Source organism: Anopheles gambiae, chromosome 3 (genome assembly GCF_943734735.2).
Source record: "Anopheles gambiae chromosome 3, idAnoGambNW_F1_1, whole genome shotgun sequence".
Lineage (NCBI taxonomy): Eukaryota > Metazoa > Arthropoda > Insecta > Diptera > Culicidae > Anopheles > Anopheles gambiae.
In genome coordinates this window covers 12,720,619-12,743,605 of record NC_064602.1, presented here as the reverse complement: position 1 = coordinate 12,743,605, position 22,987 = coordinate 12,720,619, and positions in this window count along the sequence as shown.

Below are 22,987 nucleotides of genomic sequence, written 5' to 3'. Positions count from 1 at the left end.
CAAGGCTGATTCCCAGTTTGGTGGTGGTGATGGTGGCGATGGTCTCGAGAGCACGGTACAGTTATCTGGATCTAATTTTGAGAAATCTTCAATGCTGGTAGCCATTTTGGACCGTTTGCCGTTGCCTTTAGGGTGCGATGGCTTGCGAGAAGAAGTTTCGTACCGTTAGAATGGTTGCAAAACTTTTCTCCAGAAGCCGCAACTGGGAGCACAGAGGGAAGCAGTGTGGCTAGAAGTGCTCCAAAAGCTGCTGAAGTATCCACCAGCTTTTTGGGCCGGCGGGCTTTTGTGTGTGTGTTTGTATGTATCTGTATGTGTGCAAACAAGGTTAATATTGTGGCCAAACTAGTATAGAAAAGGGACGCACTCGAAGACAACTGCAAGCTCCCCCGAAGGGACAGTCGTCCATTTTGGGGGTTCGCAAAGCTAGTCACGCTTGCCGGTTTCCGGTTCGATGTTTTCATCGTTCGGGGCACATTTTATGTGCCGAAAAGTTTACCGTGGAAAGCCAATCTGGCCCGTTCCAGTTCACCGCGAGCTTGGTCCAACAACGAACCCAAAAGGACCTTTTGTGTTGGGAGGGTGAAACTTTTGTGGTGCAAGCAGTTCGTGCTCGAGTTTTCCGGTTATAAAAGTCAAAAGATAAATTACACAGATTAGTGAAGATTAACAACCGGGAAATTCGTAAGTCAGCGTCAAAGCAACCGATGAAGGATTTCTCTCGCAGGGCCGTCTCCGACTGTGCCCCTCCCCCCCTGGTCGTAGTCTGGCAGGGCAACACCAGCACAACACCCGAAGACAAGTTTGTGAGTCGAAAAGGACAGGGCAGGATGGCCGCCTGCCGGAGTGCGGTGATTCCAATCTAAATGTTTTCGTTTTGACAATTTTCTCTTTTTCGGGGTGAAGATTTCTCATTCAACACTCGTGAAAGACGACAGATTAAGACAGAACGAGCTCGGCCAGCAGGAGGATTCGGTGCTGCTGAAAAGTGGTAGATGTTGGTAGCTGGTGCTTGGTAAGAGAATGTATGTCTCGGGTATGTGTTGCTCTTCGGGTGCAATAAATTGCCCCCATTCCAGCATGAAGCCCGTTCTGGGGAAGTAGAAGTGTTTCGGGTATGAAATATTTCATGTTGGTTAAGATGAATGTGTAATTAAAGTATGATTCTGGCAAACTCCCGCACCGATCCGGTGGTGATCGAAGCGTAAAGAAATGGCTCAGCTATAAACTTAGTTCAGCTTCCAAGTTGCAGGCTTTGGTGCATGAGTTATGCGACTGTTCGGTTGGTTTGTTTTTAGGAGAATGTTTCGCTTGACCACTTCATCCGTAAATGAATGCATGAATCCTTTTCGTACAGTATTTACGAACAATCGCCCGTGTGGTAGTAAATTCAACTCAAGCAAAAGCGCGCGCGCGCTGTTCAAATAAAAACATGCATGTTTATGGGACAGCAATGGTAAGCTATTTGCGTACGAAACAGACTCATCAACCTTCGTACGCTCAGTTTCATTACATTCGTCCCCAAAAAACGCAAACTTCTCGAGCTTGTACAGGGAAGAGAAGGGGACAAGATTTATCCCCCAACGCACTGGCATTCGTGTCTAAGGCTCGAAGAAATGAATCAAACAGCTCACATTTGCCACCCAGCGGGATGTCTCATTCAGTGTCCCGGGTCTGCAAGACCAACCACAAAAACAAAAATGAAAACACCCAACCTCCCAAACCCGGTCAAACAAAACGCTTCCATCTTGGTTTCAGCCCGCCAACCAGGTAGAAAGCAACGCAGGTTAAGAAATTCAAACCCCCTTTCCCGAAGCGAAGCAGATACGTGCATGAATTATAATTTAATAATCATAATCGAGCCGTAATACGATATTGACCGGGGCTGGTCCGGGTAGGCCCCACATGGATTCTGTGCACCGTGCTGGGGCGAGGTGCCAAAAATAGTGCGAGAATATAACATTCGCCTGCAGTTGTCACTCGGCGGGAAGTGTGAGCTTTTGGGCGACAAACAGTATTTTACGTTGGTTTGCTGTTACGGACAAAAGGCCCCAGTCTGTGTTTGGAGATACTCTTGATTAAAAAGAAATTTTCAACCATTTCGATGGCGTTAGAGTTGAGCAAAAAGATTAAGAGAAAGAATTTAGAGAAAAAGGTAAAACTTTGAGCAGTTCATATACACCCTGTTTGCTTTATTTGGAGTAGAGCACAATCTTTTACTCTGAGACACAGTTGTTTCGCCTGCCCAAACAGAGCTGCAAGGTACAAAACAAATCATGGCAACGAAATGAAATAAAAAAAACGGAAGACATATTTTACCCCAACGAATAGCCTGAAATTATGAAAATTGTTATAAAATATGACATTAAATTAAATATCAACACCAACTCGGAAAGCGGGGTGCACGGAATGTACGAAACATGCAAATCCCCAGGGGGAGGGGCGGGAAAAGGGAAGCAAAGGAGGAAAAGGTAAACCCAACCGTTTCTGTCTCTTCGGGGTGGGCAAACACTCCCGTTGTTCGGTGGGTCGCGATCGGTTTATGAATTCTTGATCATTCTCCAGAAATCGTTGAGATCATTTTCTGTTTGGATATTTTAATCCATTCATAAATAATATCGCACACCCAGCAAACCGGGTTTTTGGGTGCCCAATCGACCGGTTTAGTTTGTTGGTGCTCCATTCATGAAAATTGTGTTGCTTGCATGGACCCCCCTTTCACAAAAAAGCGAAGAAACGGATGCGTGGAAGTTGTGAAGAAAGGACTGATCACCGCGCGCGGGGCAAGCGTTCAAGATACGATACGATTTTGGATATCAAAAAATGACTAAATTTGTTTCTCCCGGCCCAAACGATAACGGACTCGACTCGACAAACGATTAGATTCACACTTCGACAAATGGTTTTGAAAGGGTGAATCAATGTGCGAGGAATGCCGGGGGACTGTGCGAGTGATGCTTTCCACGTTCGATCATTGATGGTCATAAATGGAAGCTTACGTTTGGTGAATGAATTTTCGTTCGCTTTTTTGCCGTTTCAGGAATGTTTCCAGGTGTGTGATGATAGAGGACAGAGGGGTAAAGAAGCTTTCCTCCAGAAAAAAAGCTACTCCACACATCTAGCCAACGGCGATACTCATTGACGAACCGCAATTCCGATGATAATGAGAGGAGGATGAGTTTTGAAGCTTGACCAAGGCACTCCCTAAAATATTTTAAAAAGGCAGGAAGAGGTTTTTTTGGGCAGCTTTTGAAAATCAAATTGGTCTTTTAGAGGCCGTTTGCGACACATGCTGTGCGACCGATGGACAGTGGGTGTCATTAAAATAATCTGAACATGGTTAATACACTTTGACGATTCATCCAAATGTATTTTCTTTAAACAGTATCTGTAGTATCTATTTTTTGAGCTACGGAAAGTTGGGGACCATTGATATAAAATAGAATATAATATTGACGTAATAGTATATAAAATAATAATGTGTATTTTGTAATATATAGTCTTATACCTAGAATTGTTCAAACTTTTCTCAAATAAGATAATTCTAAAACACATATAATGATCTTTCTTTCTAAATTTATACGACTTGTGCTCTTAAAATTAGGAATGAATCAGGATTTTTAAGGCAAGTTGAGTTTTAGAACACAACTGTATCTTAATGTTTGATCAGAATTATTTGAAAATATTACTAGTGTTCAACTAAAGTAACTTTGATCCAATAAAAATGAAACAATAAGCTTATAAACAAGATACAAGACATACATTAATGTTTCAAATGATCCCATAAGTTGAATTTCGTTTAACAAATTGATTGAACATGTGACAGTGGAAAGGAAATTGCATCTTAACTATTTATTTAAACATGAATTAAAGAAGAGCTAATATTTAGAAAAAATACAACACAGCGGTAGTTCAGTATTTTGCTAAATTACTGCGTATTATTATTTAAAATTGTTGTTTACTGTTACAAGGATTTTTTTATAAATTTAAAATGTAATATCAAATAATTCACAAGTTAAACATGAAACTCCATTATAATAATTATCAACGAAAATACTCTGCTAATGATAATATAATACATTCCCTTTCATTGGCTTTAAAACACGTCGGGACAAATGAGCTACTGTCTTCTTCGCAGACCGAACTCCCTGGCCGGCTATTTAATCGACTTGCCGCTAACCAACCGACCAGAAACATCAAATTAATATCAACGATTTCCCGCGACAGCTCCACTCGACTCGAAATATTACCAAATTGATTCCGATTAGCCAGCCCCGCTGCACTACTTCATCAGCTAATTGACTATCAAAAACGATCGTCCTCCTCCTCATTCACCACCGTCCCATCGCTGGCTCTCTCGTTTGCTCGGCGCTTTCAGTCTGTAATTTAGAATCCTCGTCATTCGGCTCAAGGATATCGGTTCGGGCTAGAAATCCTGCCCGCCCGCGTCATCACAGCGTAACGTCCCACACGAACCAGGGCAGCCTCGGGAGAGCATTCAATAAACAAACGAGTAATTATGTAAAGTTTATCGCTGATAGAGCGCCGGCACGCTATTCCCTAGTTATGCAGGCCGGAACCGTCATCAGCTCAGCGATGGGCAGCGAATCGGATGGATGTGCTAGAGTGGTGTGGGAGACGGTGGTTTTGGGATTTGCTGGAAAATGCCACCATGACAAACTATGTCCCCCTCGATCGCTCCATCGCTCCATCGAAAGTAATCGCAAGGGGAAGATAATTTTCAAATTAGTCAAAATCTCGTAGCAGACACTAAGTGGCCGAGCGGGGTGTGTTGGGTCATGGTGTTTCTATCTATTTCAAAACGAGTAGATAGGCGCCTGCTAGACCAACTAAGCAGCTCCTTATCTATCTTGTGTGGCTTCTGGTTTTTTTGTGTGATTGATTCTGGCATTGAAAGAAACGATTTGTTCGTGCACGAGACCTTCACTATGGTAAGATATGTTTAATAAGCTGCAGTAATAGCATACCTCTTAGTTGCATCGGAGTAGGAAATGCACTGTAGACTTCCGCTTTTATTAATCACACCGTTCAAGGGTTTATCTACCGGCAGAATGAAGAGCTAAAACATCCGCCTGGCAGCGGTAGCGCACGTCTGCTCTGTAATCACTTTCTCCGATGTCACACAAGTGCCTGGAACGCTTCTTGCCTCATTCTCAACAGATGCCTGCATATGCCAGCTACAAACAACACTTCAGATAACAGATGCTTACTTGCTTGCTACGCATGGGACCAGATTAGAAAAGAAAACCAGCCGAAAAGTGGGAACAACTCGTCCGATTCTAAATTCGTTACCTCCACGGCTTCCATAGCACATGCTAATCCGACGGCATTCTCAACATCACACCAGCCACCAGCCGAAATAAACTGGATCTCGGCCGTGGTTCATGGTGCGCATTGATTTCCATTCGGTTTCGGAGTCTGATTCACATCTCCACGGTAGATTATGTGGTAGATCGTAAATATTGCTTTGAGTTATGGGAGAGCGCTTTCTGAAACCGTTTCATCGCATCGCTCTTCCCAAATGCGCTACGCCACTGTGGAATATTAGATTAAGGCCGCCGGAAAAAAATGTTCCCTTTTCCTGGGGCTCGTTATTGGCTTTACGATTGTCGGCCAGGTAAGGCTTTTGAGTAGCTTGTAAAATTCAAATTTATTGATCGCAATTTGTTAAACATTCTTAATGCCAGAATTATAGCTAGCGTGGAAAGCTATGGGAGTAGAGGGTGAAAAAATTCGAGTGCTGCATGAGAAAGCTCCAGTTGGTTTTAAGCCGTAATGGTTTGCTTTACTTTACTTATTAAAACAAAAAAATTGTGATTATGTATGTTAAAACTTCGATTTATTTTTGAAATAAATCTACCAAAATAGAACAATCAAAACTGCTATTAAGCAGGAGTTTTAAATCAAGTTGTCCCTGAATTCCTTCTTACCATAAAAAATTAATTAATTTGTGACAAAACAAATATGAAAAGTTGACAAAAATTAGTGCCTCAAAAATTAATTATTCAAGTCTTGGAGCAGGAGTGTCCAACCTTTTCAGTTGGCAAGCCACATTGCTTCGTAAATATCGTTGTAGAGGACCTTCAGACGTTACCTGTTAGCCAATGATTCGAAAATTAAATCACGTTTGGATATGACAGTACTTACTGAATATATCAAACAACTATATCTTGCAATTGTTTAAAATTATCTCGAGCTAATTATGTCTCGACTTAATAAAGTTAAAATGTTCATTAAAGTAAGGAAAATAAAAAAAAAATATTGTTTGCTTTACAAATTCATTGTGTGTCGTGTCATAGGCTATCGAGGACCACATGTGACCCGTGGGCTGTAATGTGGATAAAGCCATGTAATTTGGCAAAATTTGATCAAGGATTGACACAATTGAAAAGAATTCATAATTTAATAAGCCTAAACTGATTTTGCACAAGGAAAAAATGGTTCCCTTGGTTGTGAAAGCTTAAAAAAAATAAAGCCTAATAACACAAAGCACTGACTGCAAATAAAAACTAGAACTTCTAGCTAACTCTAAATAATTAATTATTTGATTTGCTAACTAGATTTTGCATTTATTGAGTGAATTTGGAATAAACAGTATACGTGAAAAGGACATTTATGCAGATTGTCTCTGCATAATTATTTATCATATACACAACACCCAGGAAGATAACAAATGAATTCACCAGTCACACGTTTTTAGATATCACATTCTACAATTGAAAAGAACAAAAACTAACCTTTAGAAACGAATGCTACAGTGATTTAATCCAATCACGCTTTGGTAAACTACAAAGCAAAGTCACTTTACGGTTGGCTCAACGCACACCACACCAACTACACCGGCACCCAGCGCCATAATTGATCCTCACGAGTCCATGATCAAGGAGCACAATTCATCCCCGCATGTGGTGTCCCGGGACGTGCACGGACCCAGCAGGAACTCCGGAGGAAATCGCCCTATCGCACGGCCAAATCAAAACCAGAAGCCAACTCGTCAGCGGAGTGATGAATCCCTGAAGGCAAAACAGCTACAGGACTGTGGGGGCTACCTCTCAGCTCGCGGGCCCGCTACCTGTAGCGATGGGAGGCCACCTTATTCGGCGATGAGGTGAAGCCGTACAAAAATTCTTCCCCAACCCAGGACAGGCTTCCTGGAAGCCACGGGACCAAACGTCAGTTGCTTGCGCGTGTGATGGCTTAAGAAAATCAAAATGTCTGTCCGTGTGGGGCCCGGTCCTGGAGTAGGGGGGCAACCGCACAAAGCATTACGAGAATGGGAAGAGTGTTGTGGGGGGGGGGGGGGTAAGGTGCAGCGAGGCGTGCTTTAAATGGTAGCTCCAAACAGAGAAGACCTAACCTGTCATTAAATTATGGATCGTCGGTTGTCATTCCTCCGCGACCAATCCGGAGGCCATGCGCACTGGACCAGTCTGCCCCTCACAACGCCCCAACACCCTCTTCTGGCCGTGGAAAGCAAACATGATTTATCACCAACCAGGCAACGAACGCAATGATCTTTGCTTTTCTTTTTTCGAATGGCAAATACTGTTGTGTTACTCCTGCTGCGGCTGGAGATCCCCCACCTTCATCGCTAGGGAGGAGAGGGTTCCGTGGGCCACGTGAAGTTGGAAGCGACAAACATCGATCGCACGCAACCCGAACAGTGTACTCCATTCGTGCTGGCCCCCGGAAAGCAGCCAAAGGGAAGATCGAAACGCGCTGATAACAATTAATTCCAACGCCCCAGCGCAGGAGTTGAAGGTTTGCTCTCCGTCCCTCTCCCCCCGGGCTGACGGATTCCGGGTGGTTTCTGCGATCTCAACGGTCGTCAACGGTTGAAATGTTCTTCGGCAGCACCCATGTGCAGTCGCTCCATTCCTAACAGCTTAACATATTTTGAACTTTCCCCGCACGCTCCGTGCAAACAGACAACGCACCTACACACACACACACACGCGCGCGCGCAAGATCGTGAGTTGACGCGGAGAATTGGAGAATATGTTAGCGCATATGTGGTCGGGTGGCATAAGCTGCCACCCCGATCCCCAATCGGATAAATACCTAATCAATCAATGGCCATCTCGCGATCACATACGCACTGCCACGATGGTGGTCTGAGCTTTAAAAAAAGCGTCGAAAAAAAAGAAACTGCGTACGGAAAAAGGTAAACCAAACTCCGCTCCTCGCTCGACAACAATCGCGGAAGGTTGGAAAATCAATCTTGAAGAATTATTATTATTATTATTACTATTCCCCCAACAGGGACGACCATTCGCCACCACCGGTTGGAGGATCACGGGATTAAGTATTTGTTCGTTGTTTTCTTCTTTTTTCCTAACCACCTCCAGGATTGATCGCAAGCGCGGGATTTAAAGAAGGTGGAGATATTCTTCACCTCGCTGTAACAATTTGAACAATTGTGGCGAGGTGTCCAAAATCGGGAGAAACGGTAAAGATACAGAAAACACAAATCACACACACACACACACCATTGGCTACCTGGTGTTTTTTTTAGTGGAAGCACCTCATGTGCTTGTGTGAATTTAATATCCGTCTGATCCGTGGGCATGGACCGCTCAGAGGCTCATCGTTGAAATTTGGTCGCTTTTAAAATGGCGCGCTTTCAATCGGCGCAATCTGTAACGTACCGTGAATGATCGATTTTGTGTCTTTTCATCCTGTGGGTGACTGTGCGTCGAGGGGTTTTGTTTGTTTGAATCCCGTGTGTGTGTGATTTTGTATGGTGGAGGGTTTCTTTTATCCTCCAGGAAGATTGATCGTGATCGAGTGGATCATAACGGTTGGGACTCTACTTCTTTTTTTTTTTGACACATAGTGAAATCGTTCGAGCTGGTGGTAAAAGATTATTTCATTATATGTGTTTAAACATATTGGTCAGGTTGTTTAGTGAACTTAGTTCAGTTTAGGGTTTGTTTGAAACCACTGTTTTTTTTTCACGATACTTTTAAATCCTTGTATAGTTTCAAATACTTCTGTAAATCATTATTCGTTTGAAGAACACATTATTCAATTAAAGTAGATATTAAATTGAGCCTAAAACACTCGCATACATTGTTAAATAGTACAGCTTTTAAGCATGATTGCATGCATAGTTTTTCGCATAAATGCATCTTCTGTGTTGCGATCTGTTATGTGCAAAGCTATTTAGATTTTTAACATGCAACTGTGTATGCTTAATGTAAAATTGCAGTAGCAATAATAATAGCGTCTCATTTTTTATGATTGTTTTAATTGTACATATAATTAGGTTGGTTCCCTTGGTTATAACAAGAGCTTTGATACAATTGTAAGTTAACATCTCGATTTTTTTTTTGTAAAATAATCACAGTTAATCAGTACATCCTACATGAAGTAGAACAAGAAGTTAGTCCTCAAAAAATCTGAAAAGACGCAATCAAATTATCGCTATCACTTTGTAGTAATAATATCGTACTCTGAGATAAAATATAAGAAAATCATACGGAAATTACAAAAAATGAAAGAAAAATTCATGAATATACATAATACTTAGCAATGAACAAGTAAAACAGCAAAATAAACAAATAAGAAACTGGTGCATTCATACTTTATTCAACTAATGATTTAATTAAAATGAAAAAAATACATGATAGAGTGATTGAAACAGAAAGGAACTATTTATATTATAAACCTTTAACGGTGTTGGAAATAAAATAAGGAGGTTAAATGGTTGTTTCATAATTATTTGTAATTTTTCTTTATCATGTGCTAAATCAGCATAATGTTGTGGCATATCAGTCGCTGATACTAATAAACTTTTTTGCCCCAGAAAAATACAGTTTAACCATTTAACATTGGTTCTTTTCAGATACTACTACAAATCCATTTAGTCTTTAAAAATGATTACCGATGTATAAGTAAAACTATTCAATATTCAAATTCCCATTTCAATTATTCTATTTTAAAATTTACAAACTGTATGTTACACCATTCACTGCTGAAATATCCGTTCGATGTTCCTATATGAATTCACACACAATGCAACGGAACTAGGGATTGAGCTCACTCCCACCAAAAAATATCCAACAATCCATTGTAACAAGTAATTAACTTTTTCAGCCCTTCGACAAAGGCAAAACGACATCCCGACCCGGTCACGCTCGCTCCCTTTCGAAAGGTCGTGTCCCACAGCTTATCCGCAGTCTATTTGCAAACATGTCAGTCGGCATTCTTTTTCGTGACAGATTTACATGTCTAACACCTTTTCGGGGCGTACAACAAACGCTCGGGCGGAGAGTATACATATGCTGGCCCGCTTCTTTGGGCGATGTACTACTACACGTTGTAAAAGAGGAAAAAACAACGGCTAATCAACGCAAACAGCGAACAACGGCCGGCAGCAACCCACCGGTAGAACGTGACATGCGTGTGTATTCCCAAACGTGCGACAAAAATTTAACGCCAAGAAACGGAAAAAAAGGATCACCAAGGGTCCTGTGAACGAAGACCACACACAAACACACACACACACACCCGATGCTGTCAAGCAAAATTGTTAACAAGCTTTTCATCTCACAAGTTGAAGTATCAACGAGTCCTTTTTCTTGTGGATTTCCATTTTTGTTTTTGCTGCTCTTCGGCTCCTTTATTCCACTGTTTGTCGTGTTCGGAGTGCTTTCGGGTTCGTTATTTTGGTTCCTTTCATTTCACACTAATAACAGCGGCAATAGAAAAAAAACAAAAAAGAGGAGGAAACAAGCACCGTACCGAATCCGATCCTTTCTAATTCGATCGCTGACTTCCCATCGGAGATAAGAGGATAGTTTGAAAATTGTGTGGAAACATCTCCGGTGCAAAGCGGGCAAGTGTTTCCCCCCGGCAAACGGCTCACGTGAAAGGATATCCTGAACCGAAACAAAAAAACGTCCAAAAGAGGAAGGAAGGCAGCAAATGCCACACACCCATGGAAAACACATTTTCAAGGATTGGTGCCACCACTCGTCTCACCACGAGACACGCCGGAACCTAGCCTGCAAGGTCCCGCTGGTGACAGTTTGTCTTCCAGATGAAACAAATACCCCGCAACGTGCCACATCCTCGCTTTCGCCACAAGCCACACACACAGGCTGAGGACTCCGAATCGAATCTCAAAACTCCTCTCCTGCTCCGCCCTGTTAAGCCCATCAAAGCGTGAGCCAGCAGTGCGGGGGATTTCTTTTGCACAGTTTGTGTTGTCCCTTTCCCATTCGTTGTGGTCTCTGCGCTGTGCTTCTCTTTTTCCTGCGATCTCCTTCTCTTTCAAACCCACTCACTGCACGTAGCTGATCCTTTGGGCAAAGGCAAAGGGCGAAAACTGCAATCTCGACAAACGGAACGGTTTATTAGAGAACCATTAGATCAACCTGACATATGTCACATGTGTCGCTGGGCGAAGCATTTTTCATGAACGATGAACTGCTTTTCCGCCCGGGTGGTTCGCTGACTTCAGCGATCCGGGGCTTTTCGGGAGCGCCTTTTGCCTTGCAGCCGGTTCACTCAATTTCAACCCAAGGAAATGTGCTGGCGGTCTCTGGCAGACTCCTGGTAGCGTGTGTTCTGCACTCTTCCTACACTGGTCCATGTGTGTGTGTGTGGCCGGTTCCATTCCACTTGTTTGTGACATTTTGGTATTTTATTTTTTTCCTCCTGATAGAATAACAATTCCTTCTCGTGACTGCTCAAACTTATTTTTTTTTGTCTTCGTTGTTTGCTTCCCAGTTTGGATTTGTTTTTGTAGCGCCTTTTTTCTATTTTGCCAATTTCCAATTTACCGGTGATGGGAGACGACACCTTCCACCAGTCTCAATCTGGAATGTCACAAACAAACAAACAAATTTCCACCATTTCTCCTCATCGTGTGCAAATCGAGCTGCTTTCTGCACGCTTTGAACAGGGTAATAGCTACACTCTTTCTTTTTTTTATAAATCTTTACTTGAAGTCAGTATGTTCGGTTCTGTTTTCTCACACCATGATGAACTCCAAAACATCTCACCATTCCGCTCAGTTTGCTCAATTACTACCGCTTTTTATCACGGGGGACAGTAGCCTATCGGGCTGTGTTTGCCTTCCACCGGTGGGCCCTATTTACTTGTCTAATATGCCACATCGAATCAACATTGTACACAAACAACGTAACAGATTGCTCTAATCCCGCGACCCTCACGAAACGGTGCGAGGTTGTATTGCAGCAAATTTGGTAACACATTTACAGGGCAAAAGGGTTCGCATGGGTGTTGGGAGAGAGGCTTTGCTAAACGAGCGAGAGAAACCTTTTATCCACGGTGCGGAGGTGATTGGTCGTAGTGTTTGTTTTTGGGATTGGGTGGTTATAATAGTATAAACAAAAAATGGAAATTGATACAACAACCATCTTGAGTATGGAACTCCCTTAACAGATTGCTCATGATGTCTCGAACCATATTTAGAGATGCTCATTAATATCGTGCACTACAAGCGTCAATAATCTCGCGCTAATCTGCATACCAATCTCACGAGCATATTAAGATTTGCCACAGACACACTCACTAACGCAAAGTAATCTGGAGCTGGTAGTTTCCAGCGTATTCAGCAAAACCCCTTCTTCGCTATCATGTGTTCTTCTGTGCGTTTCTGCGTACCATTTGCTGACTGTTGGCCTCCAGAGCACTATTAGCATTCTTCACGTCAACCGAAGGCCGTTTCGCCCGAGATCGACATCAATAGCATCGGCATCTTGCAAAAGTGACGACGATGGCCTTCCCTCCCCTTCGGCAAGGGCAGCAGGCTGGCTTATCATCCTTTCCAGATTTTATGCCTACCCAACTAAACCATTCCGATCACGTGCGTAGTAGCAGCTTCTAGAGCGCCTGCACGCGTGCTTGTTTTTGGGGCGGACCGGAGCGTAAGTTCACGTCCCACCGATTGACGCAACCGTGTGCTTCTAATGAAAATTGGCAACGTCATAATTTTATGACCCGCTTACACGTTCGGGAAATGGACTATGCCTATTCCGGAAAGGGAACCGCTAGGTGGTATTTAATAGTTCGAAGGATGTTTCCTCTTTCGCGCCTGCAAAAAGGAAGCAGCAGCATATTGAGCACTTTGGGAAGACTGAAACAATCGAGTCCTGGAGACCTCGACCAGAATACATCGGGCTCAATCTTCATCGTGTTGTGGGGTTTGCAAGAAAGGAGCCCGATATTACACACTCAAACGAGATGCAAACACTTGCATCGAAAGCAGTTTCATCATTAACTCGATGAGAGAGGCATGAGCCCGGGCAACTCCAACGCGTACCAAGCGCGAGCGCCAAGCGTTGATGAATTTCGACTTGCAAACTCATAAACCAACTTCTGTGTCGAATGAATCGACCATAAATGTGGTTGACTTTCACCACCGGCACTGCTCGATTTATTAGGATGAGATTCACCCAAAAGGTCCTTACCATCTGGCGCACCCGTTGTGTGCACATCCCGTGATGCGCTAAACTGCCAGTGACGGTAAGATGAACCGAAACAGTGATTTGTCGTAAAAATGGATCGTTCTGCAACGTCGCATTCGGACGAGCATCGGTCTCGGTGTTGGATTGGACCAGATTTGTGCTGAAAACGGATATTAAACCATAAACAGTACGGCTCATCCATCACCAACTGAGGACGGAGATAAGAGATCCGGGCCCGGTTGTGCTGCAATGATGGTTGCTGCTGGCTGACGTCGGTCCTGTCTGTCATCGCCGAACAATTTCCACTGGCACAATTGAATGATAAGCAGCCAAGATGCAGAGTGTGTAATTTGTGGCTTTATTAAAATCTTCCAGGCAGGTCAGCAATAGTGGCACTGTTGTGGTAGCCGTTTTTCGGAGACCTGCCACACTCGACCGATTTCGGTGCTTCAGAAGCAGCATCACAGATGGTTCACCGTAATACGATTGTGACCAGGGTGGATTATTTGATCATAAAGCTGAAATGATGCAACTGGAATGAAGCTTGCTGCTGCTGGAAGGACCCTCCTGGGCTGCAATGGTGACAGGTTGTGCACCGTGATTGAAACACTGAACGTGATGTAAGGCTCCAGCGGGAAGGTTTCTGTCTTTCGAAGTGATTTTGCGTCCCCCTCCCGAAAGGTGCTTCAATTAGGAGCAGCAAAAGCAAAAGGTAAATGCCATTTTTGAACAATGAAAAGCGGAGCATAACTCATGCTCGTTTCAGCCACTCAAAACCAACCCCCACATCGCCGCCATCCCCAACTCACTTGTTTTATCTTCTGCAGCCACCACCTTCCGCGCTTATGCAACCGGAAACGAAAAGCTGTAAATAATATTTATATGCTCTTGTGGAATGGAAAAAACACCGGCAGTGAATGCGCTTCGCCCGACGCATCGCGCCAGTGACACGTATGCAGCTTGTGTACGTGCACTCATCGTGTGTATGTGCGCCCCAGCAGGTATGGTAAATTAAAATCTCTCCCGGTGTAGTGGGCCATTAATTTGCCGGCTCGGGGCAGTCGGGAAGCTGTCCGCAGTAACGAACCTGCAACAGCTACCGGGCTTGCTTGCCTGCTTGCTCGGTGCATTCTCGCATGGCTGTCAGGTCCGTGTCCGATGGGTGCTGAAGCGTTCAGGTCAGGGCCACACGTCAAGCAAACAGTGGCGGCAGCGGCAAACAAACCTACCCAGGGCGGTGGCGGAAAAGAAGAAAGGAATTTTGCAACGGGCGCAAAAAGGGCTCCATTCATCCTGCTGGCTGCATCAATTTCGGTGGCTGCGCGTGAAACCCATTTGGCCAGTTCGATTTGCCCGGATCGGAGCGGAAACAGTCGATCAACCATGAATTATGCAGCCGCGTGGCCCCCCGGGGCAGGCACAGGTTTGGCAGACAGAAAGGGGGAGAGGACTGACAGAAGCCAAAACAACTGCGTACCGGTACTGGCCAATGGGCCGGCGGGCGAGCAGGAGGCGTCACAAATGTCATTTACTGTTGAGCCGCGGTTCGTTGTTCTACGCAAAGAAAGGAGCGAAGAATTGTGCACATTTCTTAATTAACATAAATGTCAACCACATCGTAAAAGCACGAAGAAACCATCGGGTTTGGCGCATTGTAATGGGTCGCTAAATGATGCGTCGTAGCGGTTGGATGCTAATTCGGGACTGCACTGCTGGTGGCGCTGCAATTGTTCATTACATCTCTTGGTTGGCTGGGGCGATTTCGATTTGAGCGCGTTTTAAATGGGTTTTTTAAAATTGCTTTTTCTGCACGTCTGCAGGACGCAAAATGCAAATTTTTGAACGGTTTCAAGGCCAACAAAACGTTTATGCCCCAAAGGTTAAACATTTCATTTGTAATAAGAAAGTTTCAACCTAAATATTAACTAATGAGCCATAAACGAAGCGGTTCTTTTATTTCACCCACCTATGTCATTAATTATTTTAATTGGGAAAAACAAGAATTTAACAAAGTTGCTTTTGTTTAAATCTGAATTGGCAACGAATGCTTAACCCTATAAAAATCCAAATAAATTATGACACAAAAGAGAGCATAATCACCATACAAGGCTTAAAAATAATAATAAACACCAATATTCATGATCTTTGAATATTAATAAAAAAGAATTTTAGAACGAAGATTCCATACAAGGTCAAGCAATGAAACTTGATTACGATCGGACTATAGAATGGCATCTTTGCTAAAATCAATGTATTTTCTTGGTCAATGAGTTAATTGGTTCAAACCTTCTTAGTACAAAGATAATCAAATCGCAAAATATGTTACATTGAAAAAACTCAATGTTCATTGGTGCTGAAAACGACTAACGGTAAGACTAATAATAAACCAGGAGTTTTGTTTGGCTGCTGCATTCATAAAGAAAGTGTTTTTGAATGTTTATCAAATGCCAAAAGCAAAATTGATTAATATAAAAAATGTTGTCCAAAAGATTGTCAGATTTAAGCACTTGACAACTACATTCGTGACATCTTTATCAGTTTCAAAAAAATATTCATTTTTGATACTGATTAAATTAAATATAAGTTGGGACATTAGTGGTTTGTTGATGTAGATCTGACAAGGAGGAAATGATTAAACATCTTAAAGGTATTTCGTTTCGAAACACTCATCTCACTCACAGCTAGAATTCCATAATAGAACTTTAAATAATGTCATAAGAAACCTTTCGAGTTCCTGTGAAAGCTGTTCAAGCCCATCCAATCTAATGTCAAACCAAATCGACTCTATCCATTCTCAAATGCCATCGAACGTTAATCCCTTTCGGAAGTTCTTATCCCAATTAGCTTCTGTGTAGGCCATCCAGACGGGGGGAGGGCAGTTCTTTACACAACCTTCACACAATCTACTTTAGCAGTGCTTCCGAGCCTGCAGGCTGCCGTTGCTTCTAATTATCCAACTTCCCGACGTTTCGTAAGTATTTTCACACGTCAAATGTGTGCCCTCCAGTAGTGGAAGGCCATAGAAACCATTTACGAACGGTGGAACCGGCCAAGACGATGGACTGAAATTGTGGTTAGTCTAACGTTAATATCTAAGCCGACGAGTCATAGCCTGGGAGCACCCTTAACCGCAAATGATGATAAAACTCTTGCTTCCGATTTGTTCGCGAGCAGGCTGTTTGATTGCTTTCAGTAACCCATTTAACCTGGCTGCGTGGCGTGGATTGAGAAATGCTCTTGCGGCCGAAGGGGGTACCATCTTATTGTGTGATCCCGTTTCAGTATCATCTTTCCTCGTTTAAGCACAGGAACCTATGATTATCACCATTTTGATGGGACCGAAGAAATGAAGATGATACAGCGCAATGGAATTGCGCTCCCGGTAGGTATTTTTTTCCCAGCGATGGTTCACACCCATACAGCAGGCTAATGTTTTGGAGCGAAACCGGAAATTAAAGCCCAGCTCTATTGAGGAAGGAGTTAGGTTAACAGTTCTCGCAAGTGCAGCGTTCCGATTCAGAACGGGGCATGATTTCTTTCACATGGCTCGAGTACGGTTTGAAGACACTGTGCGATGGGATTAATCGATCAATTAAAGTAAAGTTTTCGAAAGAAAGGTGTTGGAAGCTTCCATTGTGCTTAAATGTCTTAGAAAAGTGATCGTTATTGCTAAAGGAGTGAGACAGGTGCGATTGAAACTAATTATCTTTGTGAGATCAAGAGCATGTTTTTCAATCCTATATTCTATGTTGAAAAGAAACAAACGAAATATAATCACTCGTAAACCCCCAGCAAAGTTGCGTAAAAAGTTAGATATGGCCTGTTGAAAGATTCCTTACTTGTCCTGGTCCCAGTTATGATTACAGTTCTTGTCAAACAGTTCTAGGTCAAATGCCGTATTCATAATGTCTAAGCCTACGTTAGTCAAAGTTTTAAGTGCGATACTAGACGATAAATAATTAAGTTCTTTGCTTTTTCCATCCTCTGTGTTGTACTTGGTTCTGTACATTATAAATGGACATGTCTCTTATAGCAACTACTGGATTTAGACAACGGTTGAAATAAATTCAATGTTTCAGGTTCAGTATAAGGCTTGGTTTTGATTGCTTTTGTTCATATGCCTGAATCTAAATACTGTGTTTGTTAAATACAACTTATCCATTGTATTCTTTGAAAATAATGATGGATTTTAAAGTTAAATTTAATTATCTTTCTTTACTTCACTGTACATCTTTTCACAACATATTTCTTATCTTCTGTTCTTACGTTTTAATTAAATCCATTTGTTTATTATTTAAGTATTTTATCTCTTCAATCAAGTGACGTCAAGTAATCAGGATACAGGTGTTTTGAAAATTATAACTGATCATATGTTATCATATGATACTGAATCAGATACGAAGGAATATCGTTTCCTAAAAAATAATAAACGTTTGAGTAACGCTCTCAAGTACTCCTAATTGAAGATGTACATCAAAGCTTTGAAGCCATTTTATTATCCCAAACCTTAATAACGCATGCACGCTATTTAGTACACAGTTCAGTTCCCTTGATTTATTTGCCAACAGTTAAATGGAAGCTCAACTGTTAGCTTAAAACATAAAACAAGTGCACTCCGTTTAGATGTTGCAGGTAATGCTTTCTTTTATTCATCAGCATGAACATTTCATCCACCTGGCTTCGGAAATAAGAATTTCTGCCGAACGATTACACTTGTTTGCGCACCACCGTACATCGTACTAAACCCCGCGGCACAAAACAATTTCCCTTCGCAATCGAGCAAGCAAATCATGCCGCCGGGCCGCGCTGAGCCAAACAAAAACGAATATTGGATGAAATTATAAATCAAACATAACCGTAAAATTCAATTGCCTTCACATATTGTTCGGATGCAAAGATATGAGTTGCTGGTGTGCTGCTATGCGCTTGCAGATAATAACGATAAAAGCTAATGGGCTCGTACGGAGAAATGGCTTCAGGAGATCGGTTTGCGATGCGTTATATTACTACTCCCGGTTACCCCCAAAGGAACAAGCTCCTCCCAAGAAACACTCTGGCCATTGGTATGTTTGTGCACGCAATTTAGTCAAACGATCTCAAAACCGTTTGAAGCGTAATGACCAAGCCTGCTGGAGGCTTTCTTATGTTTTTCTTGCCTGCTTCTTGTCGTCAGATTGCAGCCGTAATCGTTTGGTTGCGTTTGAGCGAAGGTGGTCCGTTTTCGAGGACATGATTTCCGAGGGAAATTCCATGGAAAATGAACCTCTAAATTGCTTTCAAACAACCGGATCAAGTTTAAAAATAAATGAAATCGGGAAAAGTGTACTTTGCTTCAAATGCTTAAAAAATCGTTTTACAGTTCCTGCTGCTTCTAATGGAAACAGTCCTTTGTTTGCATGCTGGCACCCATTGGAGAGGCGGAAAAGTCAACGCTACATAACGAGCACTTTCAACAATCACTCATGTGATCTTCGCTTGTGTTACAGCACGTCGTAGAGCGTTCCCCAATCCTAGCATCACATCGATAAATCAACGAAGCACGGTTCTGTTCTTGCCTCTGTGTCTTCGAGCTTCAGGCCCCACTGCAACACACAAAAACGTCTCATCGAAACTGAGCTATGTTGGCTAATTAAGATTTTCAGAACCCTCAACCCGCAACCCCGATACCAAAGAATGCAAACAAAACTAAAAAACGACGCATCCGCACACACACACAAAATCCCACTCATTGCCACCAGAGCCGGACGGGTCGGGCAGGCTGATGAAGATGAGCATGTTTACAACTTCACCCGTACCGCGGGCGAATGTGATGCACACGATCGCGCCCAGGATCGCACAGGGCGCTGCAACATCCGCAAATATCCGCGCTAATTAAATTCCGCGAATGATTTTTCAAATTCTCACTCACTCCCCTTTTCCCCCCTCCCATACTGCTGGGTTGTTGCGAAATGGTGTGCTGATTTTCGGCAAAAGCGCACCGCGTACCGCACCACGTTCCTTCCGGGTGGGCCACAATCGGGTCGCGCACGCTGACGTTGGCAAGCGGCGCGCGATTGGCACCGCGACAGGACAGTGGGCCGCGGATTGCGATGGCGAACCTTTCCGCTTTAATGTCAGCCTAATTAAGCGAAACTGGCCCCCCCGTTTTCCACTTGTCATTTCACAAGTCGTCAAATGGTGTTTAGAAATAAATGACGTTTGACAAATTATGGTCCCGCGGTGGGACGGACGGACCCGCCGGGAAATCATCGGCTTTGCCAGTGGTTGGCTTTGAACGTTTCGAGTGCAGGTTCGACACTTCGTTCGCACGAAGGATCGATCGAAGAGCTACGAGGGATGAGGAGGAGAAAGGAATGATCGTTCGCTTCCCCACGGGTTTCCTTTCTTGCGCCCTCGTTAATTGAGAGTGTCCTTAGATGTGGAGATTTTCTTCGGCTGTGTGTTTGTGGAACGGAAATCAGCGCCTAATGATCTGTCGAAGAGCGCAAAGGGGTTTGGGAGGCGTGGAAACTTAATTTATCAATGCCATCCGCGGCGACGGGATGGGACATTTTTCACCTCGGGAGGGCATCCTTGGCTGCTGATCTGGAGATCTGCAGATGAGTGATGTGAACGAACTGGCATGGTTTGGCAGGGTCAATAAAGACTCTGGTATGGTTGGTTGAGTTGGTCGGTGTTGAAAGAAGGGCAATTTTTTGGGAGTTGGTTTTTATTTGCCAGTCATGTGTTGATTGCGATGTGATTTAAAGTGATTGAAGCTTTCCTTTAGTGGTTGAGAGATGTACTCAATGTTTAGTACAGTCGGAATGTTCCGCAAGGTTAGTATTGTGTTAGAGCTTATGAATCATCTAGGTCGAGCGTTAGTTTTTCGTAACATGCTATATTTATTTATCTTCGCAATGGCTCTACTAGATAATACAGAATAATTATACAACATAATGAAAAGCAACTCAAGAAGATATGATTTCCAAACAACAATATCTGGCTTTAAAGGCAGTGAAATCAGTTCACTGAATTGTATCAAAACGATCAGAAGAGAAGATTTAAAATAGCGTTAGTTTGTGAATAACAGCCTATTGCAAGTAATAAATTTAAACCAGTTGTTAAAAACTAAGGATTTGTGTGTTCAATAACTATTTTGAATAAGATTCGAAACAAGTTTTGGACTTTGACAAATGGACTTCGCATGTAACTTTTAAGATGCCATGAACTGGCCTGGAATGATAAAAGACTGTAAAATTGCTTATATTTATCGCAAGCTTTAAGAGTGAATAAAGTTTGTTTTATAATAGAGGAAATAACTTACATAATCCTTTTTTTAATGAGACAAAGCGTAAATTGTATCACAATTTACAATTCTTGAAATAATTTTTATCTTTGAAGAAATATTTTTAGGGCTCTGTTTTGTTGGAACCGAAAATAATCATTTTCAACGATTAGTTTTTGTTTTTGTTTGTAATAACTTTATTAGTATTTGAGTGATGTACTTGCGGATTTTATTAAAACAAAAAACTTGAGTATTAAAATAAAAATAATACATAATGTTCTTTGAACCCCAAAAGCTTGAACCAAAAATATAAAATTTTGGAAGTATTGTACTTAATTTCTATTTTGGGCTATGGTACTAAATGTTATCCGAAGCGATCTATACAATTGATCTATTTACTAATAAAACAGAAGACACCATTCATTCACTACTCCATAACGCCTGGCTGTGCTGCTTGTTCTTTTCCTTAGGCTGCTGCCTTACTGTTTGCACCCATCTTCTGGGCGACATTTTTCCATTCATCTTCCATCATCCCCCACGAAAAGGCAAAACATAGTAACGACGCTGTCTTCCCAGCCAAAACTTTAAGAGTAATTTAGTCCGTCAGTTGTTGCGGTGTCATAAGTTAAAGATCCAACATAAATCACGTCCGAAGTGCGTGTCAGGCCGATGTCACTTAGCGTAGTCAACCGCAGTGAAACACGACGGACCACGATGGTTCCTTGCGACTCCTCAGCGATCGTTTGATTGTACATTTCGATGTTGCACGGTGTGTGTGTGTGTTTGCTCTAGTAGGCTTCTTCCAAACAGTATGTTCACTCTGCCCTGCGTACATATCTCGCGTACGCTTCACGCAGCCAGACAGCGGCAAAGGTAGGATGTGCCTCCTGCCCAGCCACGGCGATCGCTTGTGCGAGATCGACCAGAAGATGCTAGAAAAACACACAACACACACACACGCAGTTTTTCTCTTCATGCACGAGAATCCGGAAAATCTCATAAATTATCTCGCACCCGTCCCACCCGCTCCACAGACTGGGGTACATGTTTCCTCGTTGTGTGTGTGTGTGTGTGTGTGACAGCTTTACCGCACGATTTGTGCTGGTGTAAATATGAACAACACATCTAACACATCACTTTGTCGAGTTGTCAAAATTTTCGAGCGAATTTCAGGTGCGGCAAACTTCTCTCTCTGGGCTCGTTACGCTGCAACCGATCCGGATCTGTCTCCACCCAAGGAGTACCAAGTGCCGTCGCTTGGTCGCCCCATCGGTGGATCATGCATGTCGAGATTCGAGCGGGCGGAGGAAGCGGCGGTTGTCTGCGATGGCGTTTTGACGAAAGAAAAATCTCGTCGCCAGACTGGCAGGGTGCAAAATAATAAGTGCGCGTGATGCGAGAAAAATTCTGGGTGGGTTTTCGCTCGGTTAACGCTCGTTGGTGCCAGCCACCAGCGTTTGAAAAATGCTCCGTCAAATTATGCACACATGTGGGGGTACGAGAGGGGTGGAGGAGCCAGAAAACGTTTTTCTTTCATTTTGCTGAGCCACTTCGTTACACAACAAAACATTTGAGTTGGCCACCCAGAGCAACGAATGTCACAGCTCCGTACGGAGCAGCGAGACGCGACACCAATGACGATGACGATGTGAATAATTAACTACGAAATTATGTGTCTTAATTACTTTGAAAACAATTTTTCTCCGTTCGGGTTGGATGTGTCAGCTGGTGGATGGATGGAATTTACTGGAAAGGTAATTTAGCTGAAGTAGAAAAAAGTTGCTTCAAACTTGGAATACTCAAATGATCAGGATCAACGGAATAAAAAACAAAGTGTGGAACCATTTAAACCATGAAAAAGTCGAATTATATATCTACTAAAGTATAAAAAACTAAAATAAAATGTCTCAAGAAAAAGAAGACAATATCAAACTGATTTCTATATCGTCCGGATTTTATGGAAATCCAAAGAAATTCAATTGAAGAAACTATTTTGTGTATTAGTTCCGAACGCTTTTATAATCCTAGTAAATTTATAAAAAAAGTCTCAAAAATATTACAACAACATTGAAACAGGACCTCCCGCGACGAAAGAGCAGCAGCCTCAGTAATCTTTACCTTGAAACACGACGATATCACCACGGCGATCACTTGACACTGACAACCGTGGAATGTCTTTCGCGGCTCCGGACGGATTTACGCACCCCCCAAAATCCTTCATCCATCTGGGGGGAGGAAAGCGCATTGTGAACGAGAACGA